General features: G+C 45.2%; 5 non-coding genes across 5 annotated transcripts; 1 reads left to right on the top strand and 4 right to left on the bottom strand.

Moving 5' to 3' along the window:
• Positions 1 to 54: 54 nt before the first annotated feature.
• Trnal-caa (transfer RNA leucine (anticodon CAA)) lies at positions 55 to 172 on the bottom strand. Its single transcript has 2 exons — positions 135 to 172; positions 55 to 99 (listed from the first exon to the last, which is right to left on the bottom strand). It is a non-coding gene; the product is annotated as a tRNA-Leu (tRNA).
• A 549-nt stretch (positions 173 to 721) lies between these two features.
• Positions 722 to 793, top strand: Trnae-cuc (transfer RNA glutamic acid (anticodon CUC)). Its single transcript has one exon. It is a non-coding gene; the product is annotated as a tRNA-Glu (tRNA).
• A 203-nt stretch (positions 794 to 996) lies between these two features.
• Trnag-acc (transfer RNA glycine (anticodon ACC)) lies at positions 997 to 1,068 on the bottom strand. Its single transcript has one exon. It is a non-coding gene; the product is annotated as a tRNA-Gly (tRNA).
• Positions 1,069 to 1,133: 65 nt separating this feature from the next.
• Trnal-caa (transfer RNA leucine (anticodon CAA)) lies at positions 1,134 to 1,251 on the bottom strand. The gene is made up of 2 exons: positions 1,214 to 1,251; positions 1,134 to 1,178 (listed from the first exon to the last, which is right to left on the bottom strand). It is a non-coding gene; the product is annotated as a tRNA-Leu (tRNA).
• A 5,054-nt stretch (positions 1,252 to 6,305) lies between these two features.
• Trnag-ucc (transfer RNA glycine (anticodon UCC)) lies at positions 6,306 to 6,377 on the bottom strand. The gene has a single exon. It is a non-coding gene; the product is annotated as a tRNA-Gly (tRNA).
• Between the last annotated feature and the right edge of the window lie 6,560 nt (positions 6,378 to 12,937).

Raw genomic sequence — 12,937 nt, 5'->3', positions numbered from 1 at the left:
CAACAGTTTTGAATAATAAATAAATTTACAAGGACATCGCCCAAGAGAAAATTGTGTCAGGAGTGGGATTTGAACCCACGCCTTCATTGAAGACCAGAAATCTGATGCATCTCTCTGAGAAGCAAGTTTGTACACTTGAGTCTGGCGCCTTAGACCGCTCGGCCATCCTGACATGTGTTTATCCATGCCCATGGAACCACACAATTTCGATAAATCATGTTCCGTATTGCTTATCTGGCCTTGAATCGAAGTGCACCACAGGATCATCCGTCGACGTTGGTATCGAGCAGTTGTTTTCGTTACTGCGTTGTATTCCAAAAAGGGGGCTAGGTGTGGCTAATTACTGTTAAACGGGTTAATGTTAAGTTATGCAGATCGTTGCAACAATAAATTACTTAATTCCATTTCGTCTAGTGGTAAGTTTTTAGAGGGGTTTTCCAGTGGTAAGTAAACTTGTCTCGGGCTGGTGCATTTAAAATAAGTCAAAATAAGCGAAAGGCATTACAATGCAATAAAAGAGAAATAGATATTAAAAAGGGCATGCCAATCTACTGGGTAAGAGGTAAATACGTGGAGAGAGGGTTTTCCTCGTCTTCGGGGTTTGGTGCACCGTAGTGGAAGTGGGCACATACCGTTTCCGTAGATCCCATGATTGCCCTCTAGGGGAAAAAGGGCGTTATTGTTAAATTATGCAGATTTGTGCAACAATAAGAAGTATTACTCCCATATTGTCTAGTGGTTAGGATACCTGGCTCTCACCCAGGAGGCCCGGGTTCAATTCCCGGTATGGGAATGACTATAAGATTTCTAAATTAATACTATCAAAAGTAATAGATGTATTTCTATGAATGTTCGACATGATTGCAAGTTCGTAATTCGCACAATACTCTACTTTCCTCTTTGATTTTTCATTTCTTTGCTTTCCTATGCGTTTGTGTAACTTTGGAAAACAGTTTATAGTTGTTACTGATTTCTCTAATTAAATATTTATTAGTGTGCGATGGCCGAGAATCGAACTCGGGTCGACTGCTTGGTAGGCAGCCATGCTAACCACTATACCACCATCGCGTTGGACAACCCAACAGTTTTGAATAATAAATAAATTTACAAGGACATCGCCCAAGAGAAAATTGTGTCAGGAGTGGGATTTGAACCCACGCCTTCATTGAAGACCAGAAATCTGATGCATCTCTCTGAGAAGCAAGTTTGTACACTTGAGTCTGGCGCCTTAGACCGCTCGGCCATCCTGACATGTGTTTATCCATGCCCATGGAACCACACAATTTCGATAAATCATGTTTCCGTATTGCTTATCTGGCCTTGAATCGAAGTGCACCACAGGATCATCCGTCGACGTTGGTATCGAGCAGTTGTTTTCGTTACTGCGTTGTATTCCAAAAAGGGGGCTAGGTGTGGCTAATTACTGTTAAACGGGTTAATGTTAAGTTATGCAGATCGTTGCAACAATAAATTACTTAATTCCATTTCGTCTAGTGGTAAGTTTTTAGAGGGGTTTTCCAGTGGTAAGTAAACTTGTCTCGGGCTGGTGCATTTAAAATAAGTCAAAATAAGCGAAAGGCATTACAATGCAATAAAAGAGAAATAGATATTAAAAAGGGCATGCCAATCTACTGGGTAAGAGGTAAATACGTGGAGAGAGGGTTTTCCTCGTCTTCGGGGTTTGGTGCACCGTAGTGGAAGTGGGCACATACCGTTTCCGTAGATCCCATGATTGCCCTCTAGGGGAAAAAGGGCGTTATTGTTAAATTATGCAGATTTGTGCAACAATAAGATATACTAATCCCATATTGTCTAGTGGTTAGTTTTTGGAGGGGTTTCCGTTTGGGAAAAAACTTCTATGTTTGGGAGTGCAATTAAAAAATACATTAAAAACAAGAAGAAATTTAAAATGTGCTAAAACGGGAAATTTTTTAAAAGGGGTTCCTAATCTACTGGGTAAGGGGTATCTACGTTGAGAGGGGGGTTTTCCTCGTCTTCGGGGTTTGGTGCACCGTAGTGGAAGTGGGCACATACCATTTGCATAGATCCCTGGATAGCTGCTAATCGGGCCTTGAATCTAAATGCACCCCAGGAACGTCCGTCGATGCCAAGTACCGAGCGGATGTCATCGTTCCTGGGATACCACGATCCAAGTGACCCGACTACCAGGGGAAGAACCCTACCAAGCGAGGAATATTTTTCAAGCTTCCGTTGGTAGGCATTCTCCATACTCCCTGGTTGGTCATAGCAGACCACGACGTCAACCATCACCCGGGAACCAGATAGTTGAAATTCAACATCAGGTCTTAAACGTTGCCCGGGGATGGCTTTGTTAACAGTGACATCGTGGCCCTTCTTGACTAGCAGACTTTCCAGAAGATCTTGTATGGCATTGTGCCGCTTGGTGGCTAACTGGAGACCTTCTTCACAATGATTCAGTACGTGGAACCCAGTCTCATTTTCCCTCCCACATCGTCGGCAACTCGTATCTTGCTCCTGAGAGCAAAACCACGAATGCCCTCGAAGTGGAAGGATGTCGAGACGGGCCCTATGAAGGTATCTCCAGTCGCGAAAGGAGAGGGGCGTACGACAGGATACCAGGCGAGCCATGTCTTTTGACGAATCTTCCAGGGAGAGGCTGGTGGCAACAACTCCCTGGTGGCTCTTGTCAATCAGCAGGTCCCTGGTATAGCGCTGCCGTGCTACTTTCCGAAGTCCACGGACTGCCTTAACTGGGCTTACGGAGACGTCATCGGCGACAATTCTTAAATTTTCGTCGCCGGATACATCAATCCGCACTCCCAGTCGTTTGGCAGCTTGACGGGCAAGGGTCCAGAGGTTAGACCCTGCCTCCGCGTACCTCAGTCTGTAGAGCCCCCCATCAACGGATCCTGAAAGATATTCCCCAACTGGTAACACTCCTGGATGCTCCGTTCTGAACCCTCGCCGGATGGTGTCGTGGAGCTGCTCTCGGCAAACGTTCCTCACTGTAGTATCTCTACAAGTGAGAAGTTGAGCAGCTCTGGCGATGGTCCAGATATCAGCATCATCCGTGAGGCGGCATGTCCCTAGGCCTCCAACCCGCCGATCCGCATAGAAAAAAGGGACCGTTGCGTGGTTGGGTAAGTTGCATATATGGCCTAGGAACTTCCTGCACTCAGTGTCCAGTTGGGTAAGGGAATCTTTCAGGACCCGACCCGAAGCGAGGTGATGGGAAAGGGAAGGAAGGAGGTGACTACGGAAAATTTCAAGTTTTTGCCATGGTGCAAGGTGGGAGGCGGCAATCTTGTCGAGGTTAGGGATAAGGTCAGTGGGAGGTCGGAACCGCAATTTTCCGCCGATCGGTGTACCAAGATATGTCTCTTGGTCATCTGGACCCAAGCACCGAATTGATTGATTACCGATTCGGCACTGAGCGTCAGACAGCTTGCCTTTGTGAAAGACCAGGCAAGCACACTTCCCGGCATTAAATTGCAGTCCCAGGGTGTTTGCGGTGAGGGATAAAACGTCTAAAATATTTTGGAGCTCATCAGGAGAATTTGTGACCACGGCAATGTCGTCAGCATATGCCGTGGTTTTGACGAGCGAGCTAAATAATAAAAACCCGGGGTTAATGTTGGACTTTCCGGCCCTGACGAGGGGCTCGGAAGCCATGTTAAAAATAGGGGCACTAAGAGCGTCACCCTGGCGAACACCTGCTGTCGGAAAAATGCGGATGGATTCTTCACCAACGGCGAAATCCAACCGATTTCCCGAATAAATGTCCACCAGGATTCGCCGGAGGTCTTCTGGTATTGGGAGAGAACTGAACAGCTCTCCCAGAACGTCGTGAGGCACAGATCCAAACGCATTGCACATATCCAGCCATGCTATAGATACGTGCCTACGCTTGGTTTTTGTCTCCTCAACAACCGTCTGCAAGAGCTGCGTGTGCTCCTGGATACCATGGACCCCCGGGAGGAAACCCTTTTGCTCGGGAGATAACCAGCCAAGGTCTGATGCAACCTCCGTCAATCTCTGGCTGATCACTCCCGAGAACAGTTTGTAAATAGTCGGAAGAAGGGATATTGGTCTAAAGTTAGAATAATCGCTAGTGTCCCCTTTCTTAAAAATGGGGACCGTTCGCGATGTCTTCCAACAATTAGGAATCCCCAGCTTCCAGACCATTTTACAAACTGTTTCCAGCAGAATGCAGTTGGGGTCGATGGCTCTAAGATGACGGTATTCAAGGCCATCCACCCCTGGTGATGTGTTGGTAGCCCGGCGAAGTTTGGCTTCAAGCTCTTCTTGGCTGGGCGCACGATTTAGGAAGTTCATCTGGTCTTCTGATGGTTGGGACCAGTCGCAGGTGTCGTAGAGTTCCCTCGCACTTTGGCACTGATGTGGAGATGGTCTCAATCGGTCGTAAGTCCTCTTGAGATATATCTCCGCATCATGTACAGTACCATTGTACGAGGGTGAACGGTCTTCGAGCACCTCTCGAACGGCTCTTCTGGGGAAGACATTGAAGAGCCGCTGAATCTTCCTCGCCTCGTACGCCTTGCTCTTGATCTGTCGCCGGGCCTTTTGCATCTGCCGGTTTTGATTTCGATTTCGTTTATCAGGGTTTCCTCGGGGTTTTTCGGGGCTAGGGTCTTGTAAAATCTGTGCTTTAGGTAACCAGTCAGCTGTGCAACGTTCGAGGACTTCTTCTAGGTCTTGAAGAGTCTCACAGCTCGAGAAGGCAGGAACCCAGAGACTAACAAAATCGCAGTCTCTTTGGCTCTGCACTTCTGAGCTATTTTGACTGCGTCCTCGATGGTTTTGCTGACTGGAGGTGATGGTTGAGGATTCAGGGTCAGGTAGGGGGAGTAAAATTTTCGGTGATAAAATGGGTGGGGTGCCTATTTCTGGAGGAGGGAGCTCATAAAGCCAGCTAAAATTTTGTGTATTAAAAGATGTTGAGAACTCCCTCTCAATATCTAAAATTGGGCTGGTGCTAAAATTTGCCGGAGTTAGGACATTACCAGGGACCACTTCCTCGATTGCTGGGATTTCCACCATGGATAGCTCTTCGCGTTCCTCCTCCAATGCAGCGACCTCCTCTGGTGAAATCTCTGCATCAGAAGAATCACGGTCAGAGGTATCCATGCCGGAAATCCCTGTAAATCGGACTGGGGGTGATGGTTGGGTATCAGAATGTAGCCTTTGGTAATGTCCTTTAAGGGTGGGGCCATCTCCAGCAAATCCACACACTCCGCATTCCCAATACTTTTCAAGTCGGAGTGTGTGGGCTGTCTCTAGGTGTCGATGGATACTAGCCATGGCGCGGGTGTTTGTTGCCAGGGTAATCCATTCACACCGAGGACATTTAGTTGGTCTCCCGGGGTATTTTAAAATAATTTTATCCCCCTCTATTCTGCAAGGGGGAAAAGTGGGGAAAGGAGTGTCAGGGGAGTTTGGAGACAACTTCGAACCACCAATTTGCGAAGAAACGGTGAGTTCGAGTGATTGGCGGAGAATACTTGCAGAGAGAGACTCAGTGCATGGTCTGGCATGCCTGCCGGCCGAAATAAAGGAATTAAATTCCTTCTTGCAGCCAATGCAGACATACTGGGTCGCGAACTGAACCCCTCTTCTGGAATGGCGTTCTTTGATGTGTTTCTCCGCCAATTGTCTCCTACGTTCCCCTGACCAGGGCCCGTTTCCCCTCTCACCTTGGCATGTAGGCTCCCCACATCGTAAAATGTTTGGCAGAGGAACAGGAATTTTTATTTTGCTTCCATGGAGTCTTACTCTAGTAGCATTTCTACTACTAGATGCTCCATCCTCTGCCATTGATAACTACCCCAGGGAAACAGTTACATAAAAGAGATACTTTAAAATCCAGAAAAAGCCCAATACTACTAAGAAAACACCCCAAAATAAATATATATGGATATGTAAAAATCAAGAAATGGATAAAATAGGAATACTTGATAAAATAACCCCGATTATGACGGATAAAATGTAAATATATTTTCGGGGTCTAATGTAAACAAATCTAAAATCTAAAAAAAAGTCTATTGGTTAGGATACCTGGCTCTCACCCAGGAGGCCCGGGTTCAATTCCCGGTATGGGAACGACTATAAGATTTCTAAATTAATACTATCAAAAGTAATAGATGTATTTCTATGAATGTTCGACATGATTGCAAGTTCGTAATTCGCACAATACTATACTTTCCTCTTTGATTTTTCATTTCTTTGCTTTCCTATGCGTTTGTGTAACTTTGGAAAACAGTTTATAGTTGTTACTGATTTCTCTAATTAAATATTTATTAGTGTGCGATGGCCGAGAATCGAACTCGGGTCGACTGCTTGGAAGGCAGCCATGCTAACCACTATACCACCATCGCGTATGACAACCCAACAGTTTTGAATAATAAATAAATTCACAAGGACATCGCCCAAGAGAAAAATGTGTCAGGAGTGGGATTTGAACCCACGCCTTCATTGAAGACCAGAAATCTGATGCATCTCTCTTTTTTTTTTTTTTTTGTAAAAATTACCTTTTATTATCGATTAATATTCATAATGGCTCAGCATAAGAAAAACAAAACAAAATAAAGTAAACAAATAAATATGTTCCTAGATGCAGACGTTGTCGGTGCAATAAAGAAAAATTTGGCAATGTTGGGCTTATCATAACAAAAATAAGCAAATGTATGGTGAATTTATGGTGGGGATAATAAAAGAAAACAAAAAGTAAACAAAGGCAATTGACATTTGAGGAAAATTTACAATACACAAAAATAAACAAAAATTTGACATATTGGGATAGAAATACAAACAAGAAAACCAAAATGATTCTAAAATATGGAGCTTAATTAAAAGAAAAGGAAGGTGGAGGACTCATCTAGGGTTACAAAGTCATTTCCATAGGCTCTCTACTTCTTCTTGACTTGGGATCCTTAGGTGGCTTCTTGCTTTCCAGGTGATGAAGAGATATGCAGCCAGAAGAGTAAAAGTTTGCCGGAGATTACCTATCGGCCCAAAATGGCCACGAATCAAATCTTCGTTTGTCGAACTGCAGCCCATTCGACGCATAGTTCCTTCCAACCAGCTCCAAACGGTGAGGCGTGCAGGACACTGGAACATCAGATGCTCATCGGTTTCGGGGTGTTGGTGGCAGATGGGACATAAGGCGTCCTTGGTGGGGTCCAACCGATGGCATCTGGTCCTGGTAGGGAGACGTCGCTGGTTGAACAGGAACATGGTTTCTCTGATGTTACTTGGAAGGGCTGCAGTCTCCTTCCAGATTCGTGGCCAATCCAGATTAGGCCTCAGGATCTCCAGCTTTCCCGTTGTGGTCACCTCCAGGATCCAATGGTTATATGTTTTTCGGTGAACCATTGGATTCCCCTGCACCAGGACTGAAGAGGCGAAGAGTTGCTTGATTTGATGCAGGGGTTCCTGAAGGTAAAAGGACCTCTCCATGACTGCTACAGGTAGGGTGTTGCCTTTGTAGAGTAGTAAGATGGTCCGGAGAGGGAAGGACATCCAATAACGAAGTAGAGAGCTTTCTGGACTAATGGGGCCTACAAGGATTCTATACAGGGGGCACAAGAAAAGGGAACGGTAAAAGAGTTTTGTGTGGACCATTCCCAGTCCCCCTTGGATGACAGAACGATAAGTTACAGTTTTCTTCGGCCTTTCTACTTTACCCATCCATATAAACTTCCGGACAGCCTTTGAAATCTGGTCAGCCATACTTTGGTTACATGGTAGTACGTGTGCAATGAACACAATTCTAGAGAGAGCCTTCGACTTAATGAATATCACCCTCTGGTAGAGGTTAAAACGTCGACAGGCATTCTCTCGCAGAAAACCCTTTTAGAGGGCCGAATGCATCATTCCAGACCCTGTCAGCTGTCTCGGCTATAGAGTGGGAGAAATTAATTCCTAACAGGGACAATGTTGATGCCGACACAAGCCACTCAAGAGGCCAAATCAATCTAGAGCTCCAAGTCCCAAGTCCCAGGGCTTTCGTTTTCTCTTTATTCATCCTTGCCTTTGTCCACTGACAGAATAAGTCAAGAACCTGTCCTGCCCTGGTAAAATCTTCGTCACAAGAAATGAAAATGGTGACGTCATCAACAAAGGCTCTGACAGTGAGTTTTTCATTAAATAATGATACGCCCTGGAGAACTTTAGATAAGCGCACTAGTAACAGCTCAATGTATAGCACGAAGAGATGGACAGATAGGGGGCATCCCTGGCGAATCGACTGAACATCATGAATCACCCCAGCCACCTCCGGTCCGTTGAGGATTGACATTCCTGTTACAGAATACATAGTCTGTAACCAACGGACGAAAGTGGTGGGATAGCCCATGACATCCAGAATCCTCCAGAGGACTTCCCTGTTAACCAGGTCGTAGGCCTTTTCAAAGTCAACTCCAACAATGGCAGCGCCCATACCCCGAATCGAAAAGTTGGAAGAGTCATGGCATCCCCGGTCCTCAACGTATTGGATGATATCTCTATAAAGACTTAAATAAATTATCAAAAATCAATCTACCAGGTACCCCACCTTTTTGGTGAGGCCCTATGGTAGATGATAGTGTCTGCCTCAAACGTCTCGCTAAAACAGATGCCATGACTTTGTAGTCACAGTTCAACAGAGAAATTGGCCGAAAATTAGAAATCTCTCTGAGAAGCAAGTTTGTACACTTGAGTCTGGCGCCTTAGACCGCTCGGCCATCCTGACATGTGTTTATCCATGCCCATGGAACCACACAATTTCGATAAATCATGTTCTGTATTGCTTATCTGGCCTTGAATCAAAGTGCACCACAGGATCATCCGTCGACGTTGGTATCGAGCAGTTGTTTTCGTTACTGCGTTGTATTCCAAAAAGGGGGCTAGGTGTGGCTAATTACTGTTAAACAACAAAAAATATAAATAAACAACAGAAAACTCACAATTTGGTGAAAATAGAGGACATCACAAAAAGACGTCTGCATCTAGGTACTAACGGAACCCGACCAGAAATCTGATGCTTCTCTCTGAGAAGCAAGTTTGTACACTTGAGTCTGGCGCCTTAGACCGCTCGGCCATCCTGACATGTGTTTATCCATGTCCATGGAACCACACAATTTCGATAAATCATGTTCTGTATTGCTTATCTGGCCTTGAATCGAAGTGCACCACAGGATCATCCGTCGACGTTGGTATTGTAACGAAGCCAATATACATCTTCAACTTATATGCCCTGTCTGTAGTATCTTTAATAAGTGATTAGTATAAAAACATGTCTATTGCAACAACATATATATGCAACACGGGTTACCTAGATGAACACCTGCTAGCTAACTGACGCATCCATGTGTCATCAGCATCACGCCACTTATAAAACATCTTTGATTGGCGGCACGGGCGACGCCCATCATCGCACCATTATCACGCCATTTTAAACATCTTTGATTGGTGGCAAATACTCGCACAGCAACTCACCAATTTGCCAATATGCTAAGAGTAATCGTGAACCCAAAATATGGGAAAGATCAGACAAGAACTTGCATCTGAGTAAGGTAGTCGCCTGAGTTTATTCTTGTTGCTCTTATCCTTTGGTTAGTAGTATTGCGCAGTAAATTGTACTTTTACTGTGAATCTTATTTGATTAACTTGCCTTAATTTGCGCCTGTGAAAACTTAGTTAGTCTTGGACAGTGCATTTGTCCTTTTCTTAAACACTTGTTCAATCTATTTGATTGTGAATTGACTTCGTGAGCGTGAGGTTTATCTCGTTCGCTTCCGTTTCGATTTTTTTTTTTTTTAGTATGCTTAATCTAGGATAATAAATCCATCATTGTGGGAAATACGCCTCCGAGCTCGTTATTATTTCATTTTGTCTTAATACAGTAAGGTCAGTCTTCCCACACGGGAAGATGCTTTACACCATTAAAAGTGTGGTTGCTAAAGCACCGATGGTGATAAAGTTGTTATTGGTTGAAGGTTCAAAGAAAACCAAGGCGTCTCATGTTGTTAGGAAAAATCATTTCCTAATATTTGGCATCGATGCTTTTGTCCCAGCGTGCTATTTATTTATGCATTTTAGTAACACAACAGTTACAAATGCTACGTAAGCCATAACTGGGACTCCGTAATACAGCGATCAGTTTCGTTGAGCAGAGTGGCGCAGCGGAAGCGTGCTGGGCCCGTAACCCAGAGGTCCATAGATCGAAACTACGCTCTGCTACAGTAGGATAGCTGTTAAGTTATATGTAACACAATAACGTAAACAAAAACTATGTTTATTCCGTAGCCATATAAATAGGCATTTTAATTTATCTTTAATGAATGCAATTGTTAAAAGAAGAATTTCATCAACAGCATCGATGGTTCAGTGGCAGTGGTAGAATGCTCGCCTGCCACGCGGACGGCCCGGGTTCGATTCCCGGTCGATGCATTTTGCGTCTAAAATTGACCCTTAGCACCCGTAGCAGATACAAGTTGTGCATGATCAGTTATCATAGTTCATCGATTAGTAACCGTTACGTCATCACATTCGAGAACCGCGGGTAATTTCTGACATGGTATTGGCAAGATTCTCGTCTCTGAATAGTATCAAACTTTTTGCTAGCTCTCTAACAGCTTGCGCATTTTAATATGCCTTTTACAATAAAAGCCATGATAAAAGTATTTAGTCACGGGTTTTTACACGCACTGAAAATATCAGTATCGATGTTTAATATCGAAACTATGATCTGCTAACAAAGGATAGCTTTTACGTTATATGTAACACAGTAACGTAAACAAAAACTTTATTTATTCCGTAGCCATATAAATAGGCATTTTAATTCAAACAATAGGCATTTAATTAGTCAACCAGCAGGTCCCTGGTATAGCGCTGCCGTGCTACTTTCCGAAGTCCACGAACTTCCTTAACTGGGCTTACGGAGACGTTATCGGCGACAATTCTTAAATTTTCGTCGCCGGATACATCAATCCGCACTCCCAGTCGTTTGGCAGCTTGACGGGCAAGGGTCCAGAGGTTAGACCCTGCCTCCGCGTACCTCAGTCTATAGAGCCCCCCATCAACGGATCCTGAAAGATGTTCCCCAACTGGTAACACTCCTGGATGCTCCGTTCTGAACCCTCGCCGGATGGTGTCGTGGAGCTGCTCTTGGCAAACGTTCCTCACTGTAGTGTCTCTACAAGTGAGGAGTTGAGCAGCTCTGGCGATGGTCCAGATATCGGCATCATCCGTGAGGCGGCATGTCCCTAGGCCCCCAACCCGCCGATCCGCATAGAAAAAGGGGCCCGTTGGGTGGTTGGGTAAGTTGCATATATGGCCTAGGAAATTTCCTGCACTCAGTCTCCAGTTGGGTAAGGGAATCTTTCAGGACCCGACCCGAAGTGAGGTGATGGGAAAGGGAAGGAAGGAGGTGACTACGGAAAATTTTAAGTTTTTGCCATGGTGCAAGGTGGGAGGCGGCAATCTTGTCGAGGTTAGGGATAAGGTCAGTGGGGGGTCGGAACCGCAATTTTCCGCCGATCGGTGTACCAAGATATGTCTCTTGGTCATCTGGACCCAAGCACCGAATTGATTGACTACCAATTCGGCACTGAGCGTCAGACAGCTTGCTTTTGTCAAAGACCAGGCAAGCACACTTCCCAGAATTAAATTGCAGTCCTAAGGTGTTTGCGGTGAGGGATGAAAAGTCTAAAAAGTTTTAGAGCTCATCAGTAGAATTTGCGAGCTCAGTAATGGCGTTAGCATATGCTGTTGTTTTGACGAGCGAGCCAAATAATAAAAATCAGGGGGTGATGTTGAACTTTCCGGCCCTGACGAGGGGCGCGGAAGCCAGGTTAAAAATAATGCCACTTAGAGCATCACCCTGGCGAACACCTGCTGTCGGGGAAATGCGGACGGATTCTTTGCCAACGGCAAAATCCAAATGATTTTCCGAATAAATATCCGCGAGGATGCGAAGGAGGTGTTCTGGTATAGGGAGGGAACTGAACAGCTCTCACAGAACGTCGTGAGGCACAGATCCAAGCGCATTGCACATATCCAGCCATGCTATAGATGCGTGCCTACGCTTGGTTTTTGTGTCCTCAGCAACCGTCTGCAAGAGCTGTGTGGACTCCTGAATACCATGAACCCCCGGGAGGAAACCCTTTTGCTCGGGAGATAACCAGCCAAGGTCTGATGCGACCTCGATCAATCTCTGGCAGATAACTCCCGAGAAGAGTTTGTAAATCGTAGGAAGAAGGGATATTGGTCTAAAGTTAGAATAATCGCTAGTATCCCCTTTCTTAAAAATGGGGACAGTTCACGATATCTTCCAACTATGAAGAATCACTATCTTCTACACCATCTTACAAACTGTGTCCGGCAGAATGCAGCTAGGGTCGAAGGCTTTAAGATGACGGTATTCAAGGCCATCCACCCCTGATGAAGTGTTGGTAGCCTGGCGAAGTTTAGCTTCAAGCTCTTGTTGGCTGGGCGCACGATTGAGGAAATTCATCTGGCTCTCTGATGGTTGGGACCATTCGCAGATGTCGTAGAGTTCCCTCGCACCTTGCGTGATGCAGCGGTATATCTCAAGTGGATTTACGACCGATTGATACTGTAAAGCATCTTCTCTGTGAGAGGATGTACTTTACGGAATTAAGACAAATTGAAATGAATCGAACTCGGAGGCGATTTACCCACACGATGATTTATATTTATCCAAGTAGGGCTAAGCGGTACAGAAGTCAGTTGGGATAAGACAAGAGGAGTCAGACTAAAGAAAGAGAAGTCGGAGTGTAATATGATACTGTAGTATAAGCTTACCGCGGTGGCTTGAACGGAGCACGGGCGAGGATATAAGAGAAGGCAGCGTTAACAGGAGTTCGTCGGCACGTGGGTAAACAATATGGGTGAACCGAACACTCAGACAAGCACGTGACACAGCTCAATTCAC

This window comes from Daphnia carinata, chromosome 7 (assembly GCF_022539665.2).
Source record: "Daphnia carinata strain CSIRO-1 chromosome 7, CSIRO_AGI_Dcar_HiC_V3, whole genome shotgun sequence".
Classification (NCBI taxonomy): Eukaryota; Metazoa; Arthropoda; class Branchiopoda; order Diplostraca; family Daphniidae; genus Daphnia; species Daphnia carinata.
The sequence above is the reverse complement of the archived record's forward strand: the minus strand, read 5'-3'. Positions and strand labels throughout refer to the sequence as shown.